The sequence below is a fragment of the Chiloscyllium plagiosum genome, unplaced genomic scaffold (genome assembly GCF_037043375.1).
Source record: "Chiloscyllium plagiosum isolate Xiang-an unplaced genomic scaffold, Cpla_swu_hap1 HiC_scaffold_53X, whole genome shotgun sequence".
Taxonomy (NCBI): Eukaryota; Metazoa; Chordata; class Chondrichthyes; order Orectolobiformes; family Hemiscylliidae; genus Chiloscyllium; species Chiloscyllium plagiosum.
The window spans coordinates 22,100,003-22,121,445 of NW_028270191.1; the positions used below are offsets into that span (position 1 = coordinate 22,100,003).

Consider the following 21,443-nt stretch of genomic DNA (forward strand, 5'->3'; position numbering starts at 1 on the left):
AAAAATTAACATATGAGGAATGTTTGAGGACTCTGGGACTATACTTGATGGTGTTTAGAAGGATGAGGGGGGAATTTGATTGAAACATACAGAATACTGGACGGCCTGGACAGAGTGGATGCTGGGAAGATGTTTCTGTTAGCAGGAGAGACTTGGACCCGAGGGCACAACCCTAGTGTAAAGGGAAGATCTTTTAGAACGGAGATAAGGAGGAACTTCTTCAGCCAGAGAGTGGGGAATCTGTGGAATTCAATGCCACAGAAGGCTGTGGAGGCCCAGTCATTGGGTATATTTAAAACAGAGGTAGATAGGATCTTGATTGCCAAGAGGGTCAAAGGTTATAGGGAGAAAAGCAGGAAAATGGGGTTGAAAAACCTACCAGCCATGATCGAATGGCAGAGCAGACTCAATGGGCCAAGTGGCCTAATTTCTGCTTCTTTGTTTTACGGTCTTTTGGTCTTTGGAATTCCCTTCCTCAAAAGGCAGTGGATGCAGAATCTTTCAATGTGTTTAAGGCAGAGGGAGACAGATTCTTGATGACCAAGGGGGATGAAAGATTATCAGGGGATAGGCAGGAATGTAGAGATGAGGTTAAAATCAGATCAGCCGTGATCTTATAGAATGGTACAACAGGCCGAGCGGCCTCCCTTTGTTCCTTGTGCATCTGCTGGCCAGCTCTCACAGGGCTGGAAACCCACTGAGGGAGGGTGGGAGAATGAAAGGCAGAAGGGCTGGAATTATTTGAAGTTCTCTGCCAGGTGGGGAGCCCCTCAGGATGCCTCCTTGTGCCCACTTTCCCTCAAGACCCTGGACTGCCAGTAGAAGGCTACCACTGCCACCTACAGGCACCTGCCAGCAAACACTGTAAATGGCCGCGAGGCGGAGCCTTCAGATTGGCTGGACAGGAAGCCTCTGTTGAATGGGTGACTGATCTACAGATGTCCTGTCCATGGAATCCCCCCCTCCCCCCGCTCCGTGATTTTCATGGTAATGGAAAGCTCGATGTAGACACAACTTTTGTTTTGCTCTACCTCCCTCTTTCACATCCCCTCACTGTTTCAATACCCTCCCATCTTCTGGTCTTTTTCCAGTTCTCTCTGCTGCTCCATCTCTCTGTTGCAGTATCCATCTCCCTATCCCTGAAGGCAAGCGATTCCCTTTATTCCCCTTTCTTTCTATTTTCCTCTCCTGGGTATCGTTTCCTTCCAATCCTTCACATTATCTTCGCCCAAGCCATTTTCTCTTCAAAATAGATACATTTCGCTCATCGCAAAAACTCTGCAGCCCAACATTCCTCATCTATGTCAACTCAACCTGCCCTGAAACTCTGTCTGAAAATGAGATATGTACCACCATTCAGAATCACTAATAGCTATGAGAAAATAAAACAAAGCATGATTCAGAAAATAATTATTAATACGTTGTTAAAAAAAGCCTATTTATTTTCTTCCTAATTGTGCAATTAAGCCGCGCACATCGCTCCCCCTGAAGGGTCCCTTTATCGGCAATGTAGATTTGTCTCTGTTATGTTAAACACCAGACCTCAGATAATTGAAGAATAACAGCCATTACTTGGTTATACTTAACTAGCCGAATTTTAAATGTAATATCGTTTTTCAATTCATGACGTGGATTAAAATGTTTAATATGTGAAAGGCATCTTAAGTTTTCAGCATTGAAGATGCGATTGCCTTTCAATTGGCTCTGTGCATTTCAGAGAATCAGAGAATAAGCTAGCTCTGAAGGAGACTATTCAGCCCAACAAGGCTGTCCTAGCACTTTGGAACAGCAACCTAGTTAGACAAATTCCCCCATTTCTCTCGTCATACAATCATCGAGATGTACAGCACGGAAACAGATCCTTCGGTCCAACTCGTCCATGCCAAACAGATATCCTAACCTAACCTAATCTAGTCCCATTTGCCAGCACTTGGCCCCTATCCCCCTAAACCCTTCCTATTCATAAACCCATCCAGATGCCTTTTCAATGTTGTAATTGTACCAGCCTCCACCACTTCCTCTGGCAGCTCATTCCATACACGCACCACTCTCTGTGTGAAAAAGTTGCCCCTCAGGTCCCTTTTATATCTTTCCCCTCTCACCCTAAACCTATGCCCTCTAGTTCTGGACTCCCCCACCCCAGGGAAAAGACTTTGTCTATTTACCCTATCCATGCCCCTCATGATTTTATAAACCTCTATAAGGTCACCCCTCAGCCTCCGACGCTCCAGGGAAAACAGCCCCAGCCTGTTCAGCCTCTCCCTGTAGCTCAAATCCTCCAACCCTGGCAACATTCTGGTAAATCTTTTCTGAACCCTTTCAGGTTTCACAACATCTTTCCTACAGGAGGGAGACCAGAATTGCACACAATATTCCAAAAGTGGCCTAACCAATGTCCTGTACAACCGCAACATGACCTCCCAACTCCTGTACTCAATACTCTGACCAATAAAGGAAAGCATAAGTTGGGAGCATAAGTTGGGAGCATAGGCTGTACTCAATACTCTGACCAATAAAGGAAAGTATAAGTTGGGAGCATAGGCTGTCAGGGAAGGATGTCGTGGAAATGTGGAACTTTTTTGAGGAACAGATACGACGTGTCTTTGATATGTATGTACCTGTCAGGTAGGAAAGAAATGGTTGTGTGAGGGAACCTTGGTTGACGAGGGAGGTTGAGTGTCTTGTAAAGAGGAAGAAGGAGGCTTACATCAGGTTGAGGAAACAGGGTTCAGACAGAGCAGTGGAGGGATACAGGATAGCCAGAAGGGACCTGAAGAAAGGGATTAGGAGAGCTAAGAGAGGGCATGAAAAATCTTTGGCAGATAGGATCAAGGATAACCCAAAGGCATTTTATGCGTATGTGAGAAACATGAGAATGACGAGAACGAGGGTAGGTCCGATCAAGGACAGTAGTGGGAGACTGTGTATTGAGTCAGAAGAGATAGGAGAGGTCTTGAATGAGTACTTTTCTTGAGTATTCACGAATGAGAGGGACCGTATTGTTGAAGAGGAGAGTGTGAAACGGACTGGTAAGCTAGAGGAGATACTTGTTAGGAAGGAAGATGTGTTGGAAAATTTGAACAACTTGAGGATAGACAAGTCCCCCGGGCCTGACGGGATATATCCTAGGATTATGTGGGAAGCAAGAGAGGAAATTGCAGTACCGTTGGCAATGATCTTTTCGTCTTCACTGTCAACGGGGGTGGTACCAGGGGACTGGAGAGTGGCGAATGTTGTGCCCCTGTTCAAAAAAGGGAATAGGGATAACCCCGGGAATTACAAGCCAGTTAGTCTTACTTCGGTGGTAGGCAAAGTAATGGAAAGGGTACTGAGGGATAGGATTTATGAGTATCTGGAAAGACACTGCTTGATTAGGGACAGCCAGCACGGATTTGTGAAGGGTAGGTCTTGCCTTACAAGTCTTATTGAATTCTTTGAGGAGGTGACCAAGCATGTGGATGAGGGTAGAGCAGTGGATGTAGTATACATGGATTTTAGTAAGGCATTTGATAAGGTTCCCCATGGTAGGCTTATGCGGAAAGTCCGGAGGCATGGGATAGAGGGAAATTTGGCCAGTTGGATAGAAAACTGGCTAACCGGTCGAAGTCAGAGAGTGGTGGTAGATGGCAAATATTCAGCCTGGAGCCCAGTTACAAGTGGAATTCCGCAGGGATCAGTTTTGGGTCCTCTGCTGTTTGTAATTTTTATTAATGACTTGGATGAGGGAGTCGAAGGGTGGGTCAGTAAATTTGCAGATGATACAAAGATTGGTGGAGTTGTGGATAGTGAGGAGGGCTGTTGTCGGCTGCAAAGAGAGTTAGATATGATGCAGAGCTGGGCTGAGGAGTGGCAGATGGAGTTCAACCCTGCCAAGTGTGAGGTTGTCCATTTTGGAAAGTCAAATAAGAATGCGGAATACAGGGTTAACGGTAGAGTTCTTAGTGAGGTGGAGGAACAGAGGGATCTTGGGGTCTATGTTCATAGATCTTTGAAAGTTGCCACTCAGGTGGATAGAGCTTGTAAGAAGGCCTATGGTGTATTAGCGTTCATTATCAGAGGGATTGAATTCAAGAGTCGTGAAGTGATGTTGCAGCTGTACAGGACTTTGGTAAGGCCACATTTGGAGTACTGTGTGCAGTTCTGGTCGCCTCACTTTAGGAAAGATGTGGAAGCTTTGGAGAGGGTGCAGAGGAGATTTACCAGGATGTTGCCTGGAATGGAGAATAGGTCATACGAGGATAGGTTGAGAGTGGAACGGCGAAGGATGAGGGGTGACTTGATAGAGATTTATAAGATGATCAGAGGAATAGATAGAGTAGACAGTCAGAAACCTTTTCCCCAGGTACAACAGAGTGTTACAAGGGGACATAAATTTAAGGTGAAGGGTGGAAGGTATAGGGGAGATGTCAGGGGTGGGTTCTTTACCCAGAGAGTGGTGGGGGCATGGGGCCTGTGGGAGTGGTAGAGTCAGAATCTTTGGTGACCTTTAAGCGACAATTGGATAGGTACATGGATGGGTGCTTAAGCTAGGACAAATGTTCGGCACAACATCGTGGGCCGAAGGGCCTGTTCTGTGCTGTATTGTTCTATGTTCTATGTTCTATACCAAACGCCTTCTTCACTATCCTGTCTACCCGCGACTCTACTTTCAAGGAACTATGAACCTGCACTCCAAGTTGTCTTTGTTTAGCAACAGTCCCTAGGACCTTACCTGCTAAGATTTGCTTTCCCAAATGCAACTCCTCGCATTTATCTAAATTAAACTCTATCTGCCACCCATTGGCCCATCTGATCAAGATCTCGTTGTAATTTGAGGTAACCTTCTTCTCTGTCCACTACACCTCCAATTTTGGTGTCAGTCTGCAAACTTACTTACTATACCTCCTATATTCACCTTGGATGCCCTAAATTAATCCAGTCCCATTTGCCAGCACTTGGCCCATATCCCTCTAAACCCTTCCGACCCATGTCCCCATCCAGATGCCTTTTATCACAGTAATTTTGCTCCTTCCAGTATTAAGGGGAATGACTGAATTTATATTGACTGCCCAAGCAGGCAGTATATTCCAAGTCCCCACCCCTTGTTCTGTCAAAGGACAGTCATTGGACGCCCAATATCAATCAAAATGGGGCTCCCACAGTGGGTAGGGAGCTAGCCACATTCCCCACACTGGCCAATGACCAGGCAGAGACCAGGCTTTGTGTCTAACTCAGGACCCTTTGACCAAAGCTCAAATCAAGCCTTCCATCTTGAAAAGAGTAGCAGGCCATTTGAGAGTGCACCTCAGGGCTGATAATGATTTGATTTATTGTACCTAAGTACAGTGAAAAGCTTTGTTTGTGAGCAGTACAGGCAGATCATGGCAAGCAAGGACATACAGATCATCGGGTGCTTAGACAGAGTGAGGCAGACAAGGTTACACTGCACAGCAGGTGCGCAAAGGAAGATCAACATTATTTGAAGTGAGAGAGTCCATTCATCGGTCTAATAACGACTGGGAAGAAGCTGTTCCTGAACCTGTTGGTGAGTATGTAGGGCACTTCTGAAGTGGACGGAGAGGGTATGAAAGGGAGAGGGCACTTCCGAACAGAGGTAATTGCTCTCCAATGATCTAAAACTTTAAATGAAAGCAATAACCTTTGCAAGTGGGCCATCAGTGTTGAGGAGGGGTGAGCAGGGGCCAGCCTGCTCCTGCACTCACAGGCAGAGAGGACCTCAGCACCAGCCTGGAGTGCTGGCTCTCGCTCTCAACCTCTCCCCTCTGTCATCCCCACTCTTCTGCCTCGATGCCCCCTTCCTGATCTCCTGCTGGGAGACCTATCCATGCAGCCTAGACTGCCCCCTTTCAGTTGGCTTGAATGATCCCTGGTGACCCTTCGCCCTCCCTCTGCCCCGCCAAAGATGATCCAGGGAATTGTGCTGTCTCTCTCTCCAACACCGCATGCCTCCTCTCCCAGGATTAATCTCCTCATCAGGATTACAGATCAAGCCCAGGTAGTTTTCCCTTGTGTCTTGTATTAATTCAGGAGGATTTTAGCTCCCTTTTGTCATTCCGTCCCGCTCTTGTTGAGCGACTCTCATGTCTGGTGTACGGTACAACCTCGATTATCCGGACATCAATTGTCCAAATCTTGGACCGTCCGAGCAAGATCTCTCGATCCCGTAAAAACGGTATTAGGCAACTCAGCATTCAGTTATTGGTTCAATAACATTATGGTGTGCATTTCCCAATAACCAAGAGATGTTTGGATAACCGGAACTCAAACATTTTCGCTTGTTTACTCTCATTCGGATAATCGAGGTTCTACTGTGCACCACCGGGAATCTGTAAACTGGTAGCGACTGAATGATACCAGCTCTCACATGGTTTGCCAAAGTGGGGTGTGCGTTTCCCAGACCGGACAAAACCGCATGTCCGTCCAACAGGTTCCTCCTGGATGCCTGCCCAGCGCTCCTCTCCAAGGTTGGAAAGTGACGAGCCCGCACTTGCTCCTTTAGACTTGACTGCTATCTTTTCCTCACCTCTCTTGAAAGTAGTACAAAGGAGAGACAGAACGAGTGAGCAATCTGCAATCAGAAATGGTTGATTGAAATGGGGCAGACATTTCATGGAGGTGTTGATGACCACTTTGAGACAATTTCAGATGATGTCTGAACTGGAGCACAGTCGGCTCTCCTGGCGGAGGGGGGTTTGATTTTGATTAGTCTGACAAAGCGAGCAACGATGAAGCTCACATCCGGACGCTCCTTTGACAATGCAGAATCTTTCTGAAGCTTGCGAAACCCTCCAGGATTACTCGTGGATTCTCTGAGAGATTCCAAGATGAATCTCCCGGGCATTGCTACAAGCCAAACTTGGGACAAAAACCACAGCGGCATGAAAAGCAGCTTGCTTTCGTTTGCTTTCAATGCTTGCATTCTGAGAACGCTGAATCAGACAGTTGTGGGAACGAAAACCTGTTGACTGGAGACAGAAGTCTCTGTGACGAAATCTTCAGGAATATGCCCCAGTGGAGTTGGGAACCCCAATCTCACTTGAACACAGAAATTGAGGATAAATACTTGGATGAGAGATCCAAGTGGAGAGAGGAGTATAAAAGGAGAAGGGGAAATGGGGAGAGAGAGCTGGCAATCATGATTTTGTTGACTGAATCATAGAATCCCTACAGTGTGGAAACAGGCTGTTCGGCCCAGCTCCGACTCTCCAAAAAGTAACCCACCCAGAACCATTCCCCTACTCTATTATCCTCCATTTAACCCTGATTAACACACCCTAACCTACATATTCCTGAACACTATGATGCAATTTAACATGGCCAATCCACCCTAAACCTGCACACCTTTGGATTGTGGGAGGAAACCGGAGCACCCAGAGGAAACCCACACAGACACAGGGAAAATGTGCAAACTCCACACAGACAGTTGCCTGAGCGTGAAATCAAGCCCAGGTCCCTGGCATTGTGAGGCAGCAGTGTTAACTACTGGGTCACCATGCCACCCCTACTGAGCAACTAGTATTTGTCATAACTGCACAGGAAGAGGCCATTATGCCAATGGAGTCCATGTCACCTCTCCCCAGTCACTCCGATTCCACTCCCACCCCGCTCTATCCCTGTCACCCTGTAGGTTTATCTCCCTCAAGTGGCTGTCCCATTTCCTTTTGAAGTCATTCATGGTGTTTGTGGCCACAGTCCTCATAGACAGCAGGTTGTTTCCACTCACTGCATAAAAGATATTTCTTCTTCACACCATCCCTTGCACCTCTTGCCATGAGACCATAAGACAAAGGAGCAGAAATTAGGCCATCGAGTCTGCTCCGCCATTCAATCATGCCTGATAAGTTTTTCAATCCTATTTTCACATTTTCTCCCCATAACCTTCAATCCCCTTGGCAGTCAAGAACTTGCATATCTTTGTTTTAAATATACCCAATGGCCTGGCCTCCACAGCCTTCTGTGGCAAGAATTCCACAGATTTACCATTCTCTGGCAAAAGAAGTTTATCTTATCTCCGTTCTAAAGGGACTTCCCTTTACTCTAAGGCTGTGCCCTTGGGTCCTCATCTCTCCTGCCAATGGAAACATCTTCCCAATATCCACTCTGTCCAGGCCGTTCAGTATTCTAAAAGTTTCAATCAGATCCCCCCTCGTCCTTCTAAACTCCATCGAGTATAGTTCCAGAGTCTTCAAACATTCCTCATATGTTAATCCTTTCATTCCTGGGATCATTCCCATGAACCTCCTCTGGACCCGCTCCAGGGCCAATACATCCTTCCTGAGATATGGGGGTCAAAACTGCTCTCAATTCTCTAAATGTGGTATGACCTGAGCCTTATAGAGCCTCAGAAGTACACCCTTGCTTTTATACTCTAGTCTTCTCGAAATGAATGACAACATTGCGTTTGGCCTTCCTAACTATCAACTCAACCTGCAAGTTTACCTTGAGAGAAACCTGGACTAGGACCCTTAAGTCTCTTTGCACTTCAGATTTCTGAATTCTCTCCCCATTTGGAAAATAGTCCATGCCTGTATTCTTTCTACCAAAGCACATGACCTCACACCTTCCCATGTTGTACTCCATCGGCCACTTCTTTGCCCGCTCTCCTAACCTGTCCAAATCCTTCTGCAGCCTCCCCGCCTCCTCAATGCTACCTATCCCTCCAAATTTTCAAGCCTAGTCTGCTAGTCCTTACACCATGGAAGCGGTTTTTCTTGGTCTGCCTTATCTCAACCTGTGATAATTTCCCCTCGGCTTCCTTTGATCCAAAAGGAATCACCCCGGATTGTCCAACATAACCTTTGTGCTCTCGTCCCTGGAATTGTTGTGGTCAATCTCTGCACCCTGTCAGGAACCCTCACATCCTCACAAAAGTGTGGTCTCTGAAACTGGACGCAACAGTTCCATTGGGGCCTAACCCTCGATTTATACTGGCTCAGCATAACATCCCTGGCTTTTGTACTTGGTATCTCTATTTGTAAATCCTGAGATGCCTTGTTGACCACTCTCTCAGTATGTCCAACCACCTTTAAAGTTCTGTGCACATGGTCCCACTGTCCCTGCGTACTCTTTGGAACTATTCATGGCACCTCTGAGACAGTCCAAGTTCAAATTCAATCCGTTAATTGAACGCAGGAACACAGAATGTTAAGTAATGCAACCGATTAGTTCTGTATTCAAACATCAGTTCGTTGATTGGCACATTCTCATTTTTGTTCCGGGTGAAGAATTCTGCAGGGACATAAGAAAATTCCATATCTATCGATAACTTGGAAGTGCTGGAAAAGAGGAATGTTGTTATCATTTCCAGTGGTCACTGGCATAAGCGTGCAAACTTATGGGGTGGCACGGTGGCTCAGTGGTTAGCATGGCTGCCTCACAGCACCAGGGATCCAGGTTCAATTCCACCCTCAGGTGACTGTGTGGAGTTTGCGCATTCCTCCCGTGAGATTCCTCCCACAGGCGGACAACATGCAGATTAGGGTGGATTGGCCATGCTAAATTACCCCATGGTGTCCAGGGCTGTGTAGGTTAGGGTGGATTAGCCAGGGGAGATGCAGGGTTATAGAGGGGTGAGTCTGAGTGGGACGCTCTTCAGTGAGTTGGTGGGCACTTGTTGGGCCAAATGGCCTATTTCCCCACTGTAAGGATTCTCTGAGGTCCCCATAATCGATACAAAAACACACAGTAAATAATAGAAATGTATTTGTTTGCAGATTAAAGGATCGGCAGAGAGTTTATGAAACTTGGAGCCTGCTTTGTGTAATATCCCATTCCTTCAGGAATGGTCCTCAGTTCACTGGCACGCCCCACACACTGATTTTCTACACAAGGTCATTCAACTGAAGCTATTTGCAGATGAGAATCAAGGTTAGAGTGGTGCTGGAGATGGGAAGAGATTCTCTTCGGAGGGTCAGTGTGGACTTGATTGGCTGAATAGCTTCTTTCTGCACTGTAGGGGTCCTATCAATCCAGACATACAGCGATATGTGGATGAATGAACAAAATTGTTAGTTGGCATAGGATGGTAACAATGCACTACCCCTTTGCACTACTTAAGTTTGACAGCCGTTTACCTGTTACAATTGATCAACATTTGCATAATCCAGTGCCAAAAGCATGCAAATTCTTGTACAAAGTAACCGAGACTCTGATTGTGCTAGTGAGTGGTGAAAAGGAAGGAATTTCCTCGTCTGAAGTAAATCACACACTCTCCCACTCAGAAGAGCTTCCCAGGCTGCATGCCACTTGTCAATCAAACCTCTGCTGGCCAGGTGGTACACATATTTGAGATGTTTAATGACTTCAAATCTACTGCAATAAATGTCAAGACATTTACTATTCGATGAGTAACGGCACAAGCATCCTTCAGCTAATATAGAAAAGGGAATCTCAGGGGATAGATTCCATCAGGAAGGTTGACTTGTGCAAGGTGATCAGAAATTACTCTGCATTCACAGCTCAGAAACAGACTCAACGTTACTGGTGTTCTGGTCTCCGAGCCCATGATATATCCTGTTTCTTTTTCCCGAATCTGTCTATCCAGCTTCCTTATCCGTGTTCTTCGCTTTAACCACTCATTATGGTAGTAAGTTCCATTTTCTGGGTAAAGATTTATCTCTTGAATTTCCTGTTGGATTTATTAATGAGTAACCTGTATTGATGCCCTCGAGATTTAATTCCCCACGTGTGGAAGCATCTCGAAATCTAACATGATGTAAGATGTGCAATTTATATATATTTTGAGATAATAGATTTTGCATTTTAGAACTAGTGGCATATGGGTTTTCTGAAGGTGTTTAATGCTTGACCTGCAAGGTATTTCTGTAGACAGGGTGATTTTTTAAAAAAAGAATAGTCAGGGAGATAGTTTGGGAGGCTGAAGGGAATTTGTTTACATTGCGAGGTTTTTGTGAGAAAACAGATAGAAGATGCAGGACTTTTTTGGGCTTAGGGCAGACAGCCACAGCTTGAATGAAAAAGCTTTTACTTTCCATTTGGGCAGTTTTTTAGGTGTTTTGACTGAAGCTGGATATATAAAACATTTACTTCTGAAAAAGGAAGGTAGACTAGGAGTTTTAAGAATTACATTGCCTCAGTCTAAAGCATTTAGTTTGAAAGTTCCAGGCCAGAAGTATTTGGTTACAGCCCTGAAGCAAAGCAAGTCTAAGCTCAGTTGTATGAAGGCTCCAGGAAGAGGATATCAGTTTCGGAACATGGGGAATTAAGCCCGATAGATGTGAAAGAGAAAGGACTCTCTTTGGTGTTTGTACTCTGAAGGAGTGCTTTTGTGATTAATGGGGATTGTATTTTACCATGTGTTTCATAATCATTATATTTATGTTCTCTGCAAGTAGTTTGGTTTATTCTGGTTTACCTTCACCTCTTTGGTATAATAAACCTCTGGTTTACTAGTCAGGCTGGATTGTGTAGCATTGTGTGCTTGTGTCTTAGTGAAAGACCCAGCTCAGTAAAGCCAAAATAAAAACCAAAATGTCAAGATCATGACTTGCCCTGTATTAACGTCAGCTTGGATCATAACACTCCACACCAAAAGGGGGCATTTTGCAGGCCACCCATCAGTCTTCCTACTTATAGAGAAAAGAGTCCCAGTCTGTTCGATCTTTGCTGATGAATATGACTTAATTTGCTACCTTTTCATGTCAAAATCGACTAAACTACCTTCCACTGTCCATTCCTACCTGGCCCGGCCTCCACTGACTCTTAAACGCCCCATCTTCAATGCATTTGCTGCATATCCTTCATCTTACATAGTTAGGAGGATACCAATCACATCAAGGTGCAAGAGTAGCTGAAACATTAACTCTGTTCCTCTCTCTACAATCAACGAGAGTAGCCTGCTTCAAGTATACTTGAATTTGAAGGCAGTCGTGTAAGTATTTCGAGATATAATTTATCTTTTGAGACAATTGAATGAAGCTTCAGATTGCTAAGTCACAACCACAGAGCTCCCTCCCAACCACCACAAGGACTGCTGTGGTTCGAGGACCCCAGAGGAGCAAACCCGTAAGAGAACAACAACACTTGGAAATGTATGTACTGGTGACACTGGAGCACTGCTGTGTGGCACATAAAGCAACTTTGACCAGTATGCACTGCTTACAACTGAGGGGAGAGTAACAGCCCCTGACATCAAGACTGCATTTGGCTGAGTGTGGCGTCAAGGAGCCCTGAGAAAAACTGGAGTCAATGCGTATCAGGGGGCAAACTCTCCGCTGGTTGGAGTCATACCTGGCACAGAGGAAGATGTTCATGGTTGTTGGAGGTCGGTCATCTCAGCTCCAGGACATCTCTGCAAGAGATGCTTACGATAGGCCCAACCATCTCCAGCTGCTTCATCAATGACCTTTCCTCCATCGTAAGGTCAGAAGTGGGTGTGTTCACAGGTGGTTGCACAATGTTCAGCACCAGTCGCAACTCCTCAGATAGTGAAGCAGTCCATGTTCATATGCAACAAGATCTGGACAATACCCAGGCTTGGGCTGACAAGTGGCAAGTAACATTCATGCCACACAAACACCAGGGTATGACCATCACCAATAAAAGACACTGTAACCACTTCCCCTCAACATTCAATGGTGTTATCGTCACTGAATTCCACCCCCCCCACCACCACCACCACCACTAAGAACATTCTGAGGATTACCATTGACCAGAAACTCAACTGGACTCACCATATAAACACAGTGGCTCCAAGAGCAGGTTGGAGGCTAGGACTATTGCAGCAAGTAACTCACCTCCTGACTCCCCAAAACCTGTCCACCATCTACAAGGCACAAGTCAGGAGTGTGATGGAACACTCCCCACTTGCCTGGATGGGGGCAGCTCCTACAACACTCAAGAAGCTCGACACCAACCAGGACAAAGCAGCCCCCGCTTGTTTGGCACCACATCCACAAGCATCCCCTCCCTCAATAGCAGCATTGTGTACCATCTACAAGATGCACTGCAGAAATTCACCAAAGATCCTCAGACAGCACCTTCCAAACCCATGACCACTTCCATCTGGAAGGACAAGGGCAGCAGATACAGGGGAACACCACCCCCTGCAAGTTCCCCTCCAAGCCACACACCATCCTGACTTGGAAATCCATTGCAGTTCCTTCAGTGTGGCTGGGTCAAAATCCTGGAATTCCCTGCCTCAGGGCATTGTGGGTCAACCCAGAGCAGGTGGACTGCAGCGGTTCAAGAAGGCAGCTCACCCCCACCTTCTCAAGGGGCAACTAGGGACAGGGCAATAAATGGCTCAGCCAGTGACAGCCACATCCCAGGAGTGAATATATTTTCTTGGGTATTTCTTTCTGAATGGCTTGTTCACCACCACATTCTCAAAGACCATTATGGATGATCACTAAATCCTTCAAGTGAAGACAAATAAACTGCTTCCTTCCCCTCAGAGATGTCCTGTGATTTCACCATGGGAAAAGAATGAGCTCACGATATTCCTAAGCCTTTTGCTACCAGCGCTTTGAAGTGTGGCAAAGTGAATCATAGAATCCCTACAGTGTGGAAACAGGTCCTTCAGCCCAACAAGTCCACACTGACCCTGCAAAGAGTATCCCACCCAGACCCATTCACCTCTGACTAATGCACCAATCTACATATCCCTGAACGGTATGGGGCAAATTAGCATGGCCAATTCACCTGACCTGCACATCTTTGGACTGTGGAAGGAAACTGGAGCACCCGGAGGAAACCCACGCAGACACGGGGAGAATGTGCAAACTTCACACAGACAGTCACTTGAGGCTGGAATCGAACCCAGGTCCCTACCACTGTGAGGCAGCAGTGTTAACCACTGAGCCACCAAGCCATGCATGCATTTGCATTGTCCTCTTATATCTCCTGCATCGCTGACCCTTGACCACAGGAACTTGGACTCCACTTGCTTGGTTGGCTCTAAGGCCAGCTGTACTTAGAAAGGCAAGTGTTCTGTGCAGTCAGTTTCACATCGTTAATTATCGATCACCTGTCTGTCATGTTACGGCATAACAGTTATTAATATTTCATAAAAGCACTTCATTTAAATATGAAATACACAGCTATTAAAGTCTTTCCCATCATCTAATAGGGCTGTATGTGAATAGGGCTGCTTTAAATTCTGTTTTTTTTTTACTCCTCCTGTGCTGTTCTACTTGAAGTACCCACCAACCCCCTCCCATTTATCTCTCAGCCCCGACCCACAAGCCTCATTCCTGATGAAGGGCTTATGCCCAAAATGTCGATTCTCCTGCTCCTCGGATGCTGCCTGACCTGCTGTGCTTTTCCAGCACCACACTCTCGATCTTGATCAAGGCCTTAATAAGCACGTTTAAGCTGAGGCATAAACCCTTAGGTGTGGTTTGAAAATAAAAGAGTCTTATTTGCATGCGTAGAAGGAATGATGCTTCATTTTGTGTGCGCGATTGTCAGCTTGTGTCCAATTATAATTAGCCTGTCTTGCCGACCAGTCCTTATTAAGAGCTAAAATTAACCTGAGACAATGGGCGGGATTTTCACCGAGTCAGGAGGAATCGTTCGAACTTTAAAAATGGCTCTGGATGTAGGTTTGCTCACTGAGCTGGAAGGTTCATTTTCAGACGTTTTGTCACCCTACTCGGTAACATCTTCAGTGAGCCTCAGGTGAAGCACTGCTGATGATTCCTGCTTTCTATTTATATGTTTGGGTTTCTTTCGGTCCATGATGTAATTTCCTGTGGTGACGTCATTTCTGATGTCGATGTCAATTCCTACTGTTTTTCTCAGGGCGTGGTAAATTGGGTCCAAGTCAATGTGTTTGTTGATAGAATTTAAAGATGGCGTTGGTGGGAGGGCAGGCTTCCTGGCCCTGTCCTCATTTCTAACAGCTCCAACTATCGCTGACTGGGAGAAAGTGGGCAGGTCTGATTCACACAGCAGGGAAATTTGAACTTGATGTAGAGTTTATCATTTGAACATTGCGACGGCAGTGTGGAGATCACAAGTTGATGCAATGGATATAAACAGCTTTGAAAACAACATTCCTTCACAGGATGGAATGACGCTGGCTAGGCCAGCACAAATTGTCCATCCCTAACCGTCATTGAGAGCCGTGCAGCACGGAAATAGACTCTTCGGTCCGATTTATCTGCACTGACCCAACATCCCAATCTGAACTAGATTGCCAGCATTTAGCCAGCATTTAGCCCATATCCCTCTCAACCCTTCCTCTTCATATACCTATCCAGATGCTTTTTAATTATAATTGTACCAGCCTCCACCACTCCATCTGGCAGCTCATTCCATACACGTACCAAAACTGCTTCAGTGTTTGGGGTGTCAGAACCCCCACAATGCCCTTCGGGAGGGAGTTCCAGGATTTTGACCCAGCGACAGTGTAGGAAAAGTGATCCATTTCCAGGTCAGGAAGGGTGTGTGGCTTGGAGGGGAATTTGCAGGGGATGGTGTTCCCATGTATCTGCTGCCCTTGTCTTTCCAGATGGAAGAAGTTGAGGGTTTGGAAGATGCTGTCAAAGGAAAATGGTGAATAACGACTGTCGAACTGTCATAATCTGAAATTTTTTAACTTAATAACAGGCTACAGCTGTCAATGGGTCTTAAATAAAACTCTGCTGACTGCTATGGTTGTCAGGCTAGGGAAAAAAAAAATGCCTGTCCGTACAGTGTCCATTGAGTTCTTATGCATATTCATCTGAGTTTAAACACTACAGTTATGAGAAACTGAGGACTGCAGATGGTGGAGATCAGGGCCGAGAGTGTGGTGCTGGGAAAGCACAGCAGGTCAGGCAGCATCGGAGGAGCAGGAGAATCGACGTTTCGAGCAAAAGCTCTTCATCAGGATTCTCAACGGGAGGGTGGTTCCAAGCTCAGTTTGATTGACAGTTTAACAAGGCTATTAAAGGATTAGCTGTCTTTCATGTGGGGTCTAAAGGGAGTTTTTTTTGGATATTTTCAGATGATTACCCAGATTTGAAAGCATTGTTTCTTGACATTGTTCAGGGATTGGTTCTCTCTTTGACTTGTGTTTCCCTTGGCTTATTGCTCGTTGTCAGTGATCTGGACCTGAAAGAGTGGGAGTTGCCACAGCGTGATTAAACACTGGAATGTAAGATAATAGGAAGGCAAGATATGAAGCAGAAAAGTAGCGTGGAAAAGAGAGAAACTGCACAGACAACGCTCATGGGAAAGGAGTTCAGTTAAGCCGTTGATGTTGAGATTATCAGCTCCGTGCTTGAGAAAGCAGAAATTCTGTTCAATATGAATTTTCATGCACTCAGAATCAAGAGTTCACAAAGATACCCGTTGATATCCAACTTGCTCCGAGCACTGAATGGATCTCTTCCATATAATTTGTACTTTCAAACTGCGATGCAGAAAAGGATGCCTGAACATGGGTCCATTTGCAGGTAATGGTCTTGCCAAAAGGGCTATTCCCTTTGCTATTTCTGCTCCTTCAAACATACTCGCCTGTTAAAAATCACACAACACCAGGTTATGGTCCAACAGGTTTAATTAGAAGCACACTAGCTTTTGGAGCATTGCTCCCTCATCAGGTGGTGGTGGAGTATAAGATCGTAGGACACTGAATTTATAGCAAAAGTGTACAGTGTGAAGAAACCAAAATTATATATTGAACAAGACCTGGATTGTTTGTTAAGTCTCTCATCTTTTAGAATGACCATGTTTGTTTCAGAGCAGCGTTGAAACCTGTTGGACTATAACCTGGTGTTGTGTGATTTTTAACTTTGTACACCCCAGTCCAACACCAGCATCTCCAAATCATGAATACTCGCCTGTGTTCTCACACTGCTTTCTGTTTCCAGCACCTTCTGGGCTTTCTCTCTTTATTTCACTCCCTGCACACCGTTTCATGCTTCCTGCTCTCTTCCTATCCTGGCACTTTATAGGATTTCAGCCTCCTTATTTCGCGAAAGGGGGTACTGAATTTATCAACAGAGAGAGAGCCAAGTTCGGCCAAACCAGTCACCCCTTCCCCACAATAACAGTCATTCTAATGCCCACCCTTTACGTAGAGGGCACAGGTTCAGGGTGAGAGGGAAAAGATTTCAAAGGGACCTAAAGGAAGCTTTTTCCACGCAGAGGGTGGTACGTGTATGGAATGAGCTGCCAGAGGAAGTGGTGGAGGCTGGTACAATTTAAAAGGCATCTGGATGGGTATATGAATAGGAAAGGTTTAGAGGGATATGGGCCGGGTGCTGGCAGGTGGGACTAGATTGGGTTGGGATATCTGGTCGGCATGGACGGGTTGGACCAAAGGGTCTGTTTCCATGCTGTACATCTGTATGACTCTATGACAACTTTTTCACGCAGAGGGTGGTACGTGTATGGAACGAGCTGCCAGAGGAAGTGGTGGAGGCTGGCACGAATGCAACATTTCAAAGGCATCTGGATGGGGACATGTATAGAAAGGGATAAGGGCCAAATGCTGGCAAACGGGACTAGATTAATTTAGGATATCTGGTCGGCATGGACAGAGGGTAGGACCGAAGGTTCGGTTCCGTGCTGTATGATTCTATGACTCCTGGACACTCTGCACCATTTTCTGTGTGAATAAGTCTCTGTCCTAGGTCTCTTGCATCTAATCTTACAGCCTCATCCTATAAACTCCAGCATCTCTGGAAATGTAAGCAACTGCTGGACATGCACATGGGCAGCAGTGAATTGAGGAGTGCGTAGGTTCGATTATTTTACTTTTGATTCAGATTAATCCTCGGCACAACATCGTGGGCCGAAGGGGCCTGTTCTGTGCTGTACTTTTCTATGTTCTAAATTTAGCTGCATCTATCAGATCTGGTCTATTCCCTCACATTGCATTCCCACATTCTAGCGAGTTGATCTTTAATGTGCTGTGGCTCTGTTAGGAGCACTCATGCCTCTGAGCCATAAGACAGTGAGTTCAAGCGCCATTTCAGAGTTGGGGAAGGAAGTATCCAGGCTGACACATTCGTGCAGTACTGAGGGAGTGCTGCACTGCCGCTCACACTGTCACTCACAATGTGCTGGACCAAGTCTGTGCTCTTGAGTGGATGGAAAAGACCCCAGCAGGAAGAGTAGGGATGTTCTCCTGCGTCCATGTTTATCCCTCACTCACACATGTAGCTGGGCTTGTTATTACCACTGTGCTGTTGGTCAGAAGGTACGCACAAAATGGCTGCCCCATTTCCTACGATAGGGCAACACTTCAAAACGTACTTCATTGGTTGTATGGGGCTTTCGTGACAGCTGGTGGCAGTGAAAGGTACTACACAAATGCAAGTCTTTCTTTCTTCAACCGAAAAGAGTGCCGTTCCTGAGCTGTTCTGCACGCGCTTGCACTGGGCGATGTGTGACTTCTGGCAAAGGGGCCAACCTGAACAGGGCCCACTTAGGTTTGCCCACTTGGATTGGCTCACTTGGATTGGCCCACTTGGGTTGGTCCACTTGGATTGGCTCACTTGGGTTGGCCCACTTGGGTTGGCCCACTTGGATTGGCTCACTTGGATTGGCCCACTTGGGTTGTTCCACTTGGATTGGCCCAATTGGAATGGCCCAATTGGGTTGGCCCCCACTTGGGTTGGCCCACTTGGGTTGTTCCACTTGGATTCATCCACTTGGTTTGGTGCACTTGGATGGGCCCACTTGGGTTGGCCCACTTGGATTGGTCCACTTGGATTGGCCCACTTGGATTGGCCCACTTAGGTTAGTCCACTTGGATTGGCCCACTTGGAGTGGCCCACTTGGATTGGCCTACTTGGATTGACCCAACTTGGATTGGGGTCCACTTGGATTGGTCCACTTGGATTGGCCCACTTGGATAGGCCCACTTGGGTTGTTCCCCTTGGATTGGCCCACTTGGATTGGCCTACTCGGGTTGTTTCCCTTGGATTGGCCCACTTGGATTGGCCTACTTGGGTTGGCCATTGGATTGGCCTACTTGAGTTGGCCACTTGCCCTTCAGCCGGGTGAAAAGGGACAGTGGGCAGCTCTGTTCTGAAGGAGGGTCAATCGATCCAAAATGGTATCTCTCTCTCTCTCTCTCTCTCTTTCTCTCACCCTCTCACCGCCTTAACCCCTCCCCCTCCCCACAGATGCTGACAGACCTGCTGAGTTCCTCCGGTAATTCCCTGTATCTATCTCAGCAAAAAGCCGTATAATAATTTCATTATACCAAAAAAGAACACTCGACATTGCACGGTTACCATGACAGCCATAAGCTTCATGCAGGGCCATCATATTCTCTGCCCTTTCACCTCATCCCATCAGCACTGGAGATATCTGCATTGTACCAGACACTTGGCTCATTAAAGTGAAAGGTCACTGAATCAGTGACTGAGGCGAGTAGACCGGTACAGATGGGCTTTAATACACTTTGTTACATGCCCATTGTAATATACCTGACCTCTAATAAAGTACACTTGAGCCTGAACACTACACAAAAGGGAACATGCTGGTTTAAGGGACAGCCAGTGAATGAAGTCACGTGAAAGCCCATGGTGAACAAGTCTTTCTTTTGTCGTATAACTTAGCCACAGTGTCATGTCCTCTCGTGAGGATGTAAAGAGAGGGACTGCTGTGATTATTTTCAGTGTGGACAGGGCTTCACCTTTACAGTAGGTTGCCGTAACAGAGAAGGCCTGTGTATTGCTGCAGTTCTGCTAGCAGTCTGTGCAATTGGTGGGGAATGAGGGATGAGCGAAGCAAACATATTTCCCTGGGGATGCGACTCTGAAACTTCTGAACGTTTATTCTCAGAGTGTTACTTCATTAAAATGAGAGAGCTTGTGGATTGTCCACCTCCACCCACCCACCACCAACCCTCCAAGGAAAGCCTTTCCTTCTATCGAACAGCAGGATAAAGAAGTTAATAGAAAGGAAATTGAGGTGGCTATTTATCGATCGTCTTTGGGGAAAGTACCAGGTTTAGTGGTTTTTCAGAGAGTTTTACAAATTTAATAAGAATCCAGCAGCAGTTGCTGGTCTCAAACACTCCTGAGGAGCAAGATTCAGAAAAGGACATAGTGGCAAGGGAGTAGAGCTGATGACTGACTTCATTTGAGACCAGTTCATTGCTTTGGCCAATTTTCTTTTATATTCATCCTGCATTTTTCTTTTGCCCTTCCCCCTCCCCTGTATCTTCACCCTTCCTTTGCCTTGCTCCCCTTTTCTGTCCCTGCTCAACTCACGGCCTCATTTTCTCTCTTTTGTGCTTTTCTAACTCTCGCTTCCTCACGCTCCTTCTCAATCCCTTCAGTGTGGAAACAGGCTCTTCAGCCCAACAAGTCCACACCGACCCTCCAAGTAGTAACCCACCCAGACCCATTTCCCTGCCCTATATTTACCCCTGACACTATGGGCAATTTAGCATGGCCAATTCACCCTAACCTGCATATCTTTGGACTGTGGGAGGAAACCCACACAGACACAGGGAAAATGTGCAAACTCCACACAGACAGCAATCGAACCTGGGTCGCTGGTGCTGTGAGGCAACAGTGCTAGCCACTGAGCCACCATGCCACCCTTCTTCATCCTTCTCTCTCTCTCTTTTCACACTCTCACTTCGATCTCTCACTCTTACTTCCTTTCCTTCTCTCTGCCTAACATTCTCCCCTCTCTCCCTTTCTCTCCTTTTCTCCTGCCTTTTTGCCTTCCTCCCTTGAGCCCTCTCAACCGCCTTTTGCATCCCACACAACCAATCAGAAATCAAACAGCTTGAAATGGTCAGAAAGGCATCCTGTAGATCATGGAGGGCTACGGCACATCAAATGGCCCATTGAGTCTACGCCAGTCAAAAATAACCAACCTGTTTCCCAGTCCTTGGCTTGTAGCCTTTGCTGCCTTGGCATGACAAGGGCACATCGAAATTCCTCAAATGTGATGAGGGTTTCGGCCTCTCCCACCCTTTCAGGTACTGAGTTCCAGATTTCTCACCACCCTCTGGGTGAAAACAAATTTTTCTCACGGCCCTCGTGGCTCAGTGGTTCGCGCTACTGCCTCACAGTGCCAGGGACCCGGGTTCGATACCACCCTCGAGCAACTCTCTGTGTGGAGTTTGCACATTCTCGCCGTGTCTTTGTGGGTTTCCTCCGGGTGCTCTGGTTTCATCCCGGTGTCCAAACATGTGCAGGTTCGGGTGGATTGGCCATGCTAAAGTGCCCACAGTGTCCAGGGATGTGCAGGTTAGGGTGGATTGGCCATGCTAAAGTGCCCACAGTGTCCAGGGATGTGCAGGTTAGGGTGGATTGGCCATGCTAAAGTGCCCACAGTGTCCAGGGATGTGCAGGTTAGGGTGGATTGGCCATGCTAAAGTGCCCACAGTGTCCAGGGATGTGCAGGTTAGGGTGGGTTGGCCATGCTAAATTGTCCCACAGTGTCCAGGGATGTGCAGGTTAGGGTGGATTGGCCATGCTAAATTGTCCCATAGTGTCCAGGGATGTGCAGGTTAGGGT

At 46.5% G+C, this 21,443-nt stretch overlaps 1 protein-coding gene across 1 annotated transcript in view; it reads left to right on the top strand.

Moving 5' to 3' along the window:
• Positions 1-21,443, top strand: part of LOC122543294 (acid sensing ion channel subunit 1b) — an 847,708-nt gene that overhangs the window by 396,592 nt on the left and 429,673 nt on the right. The window lies entirely within an intron of this gene.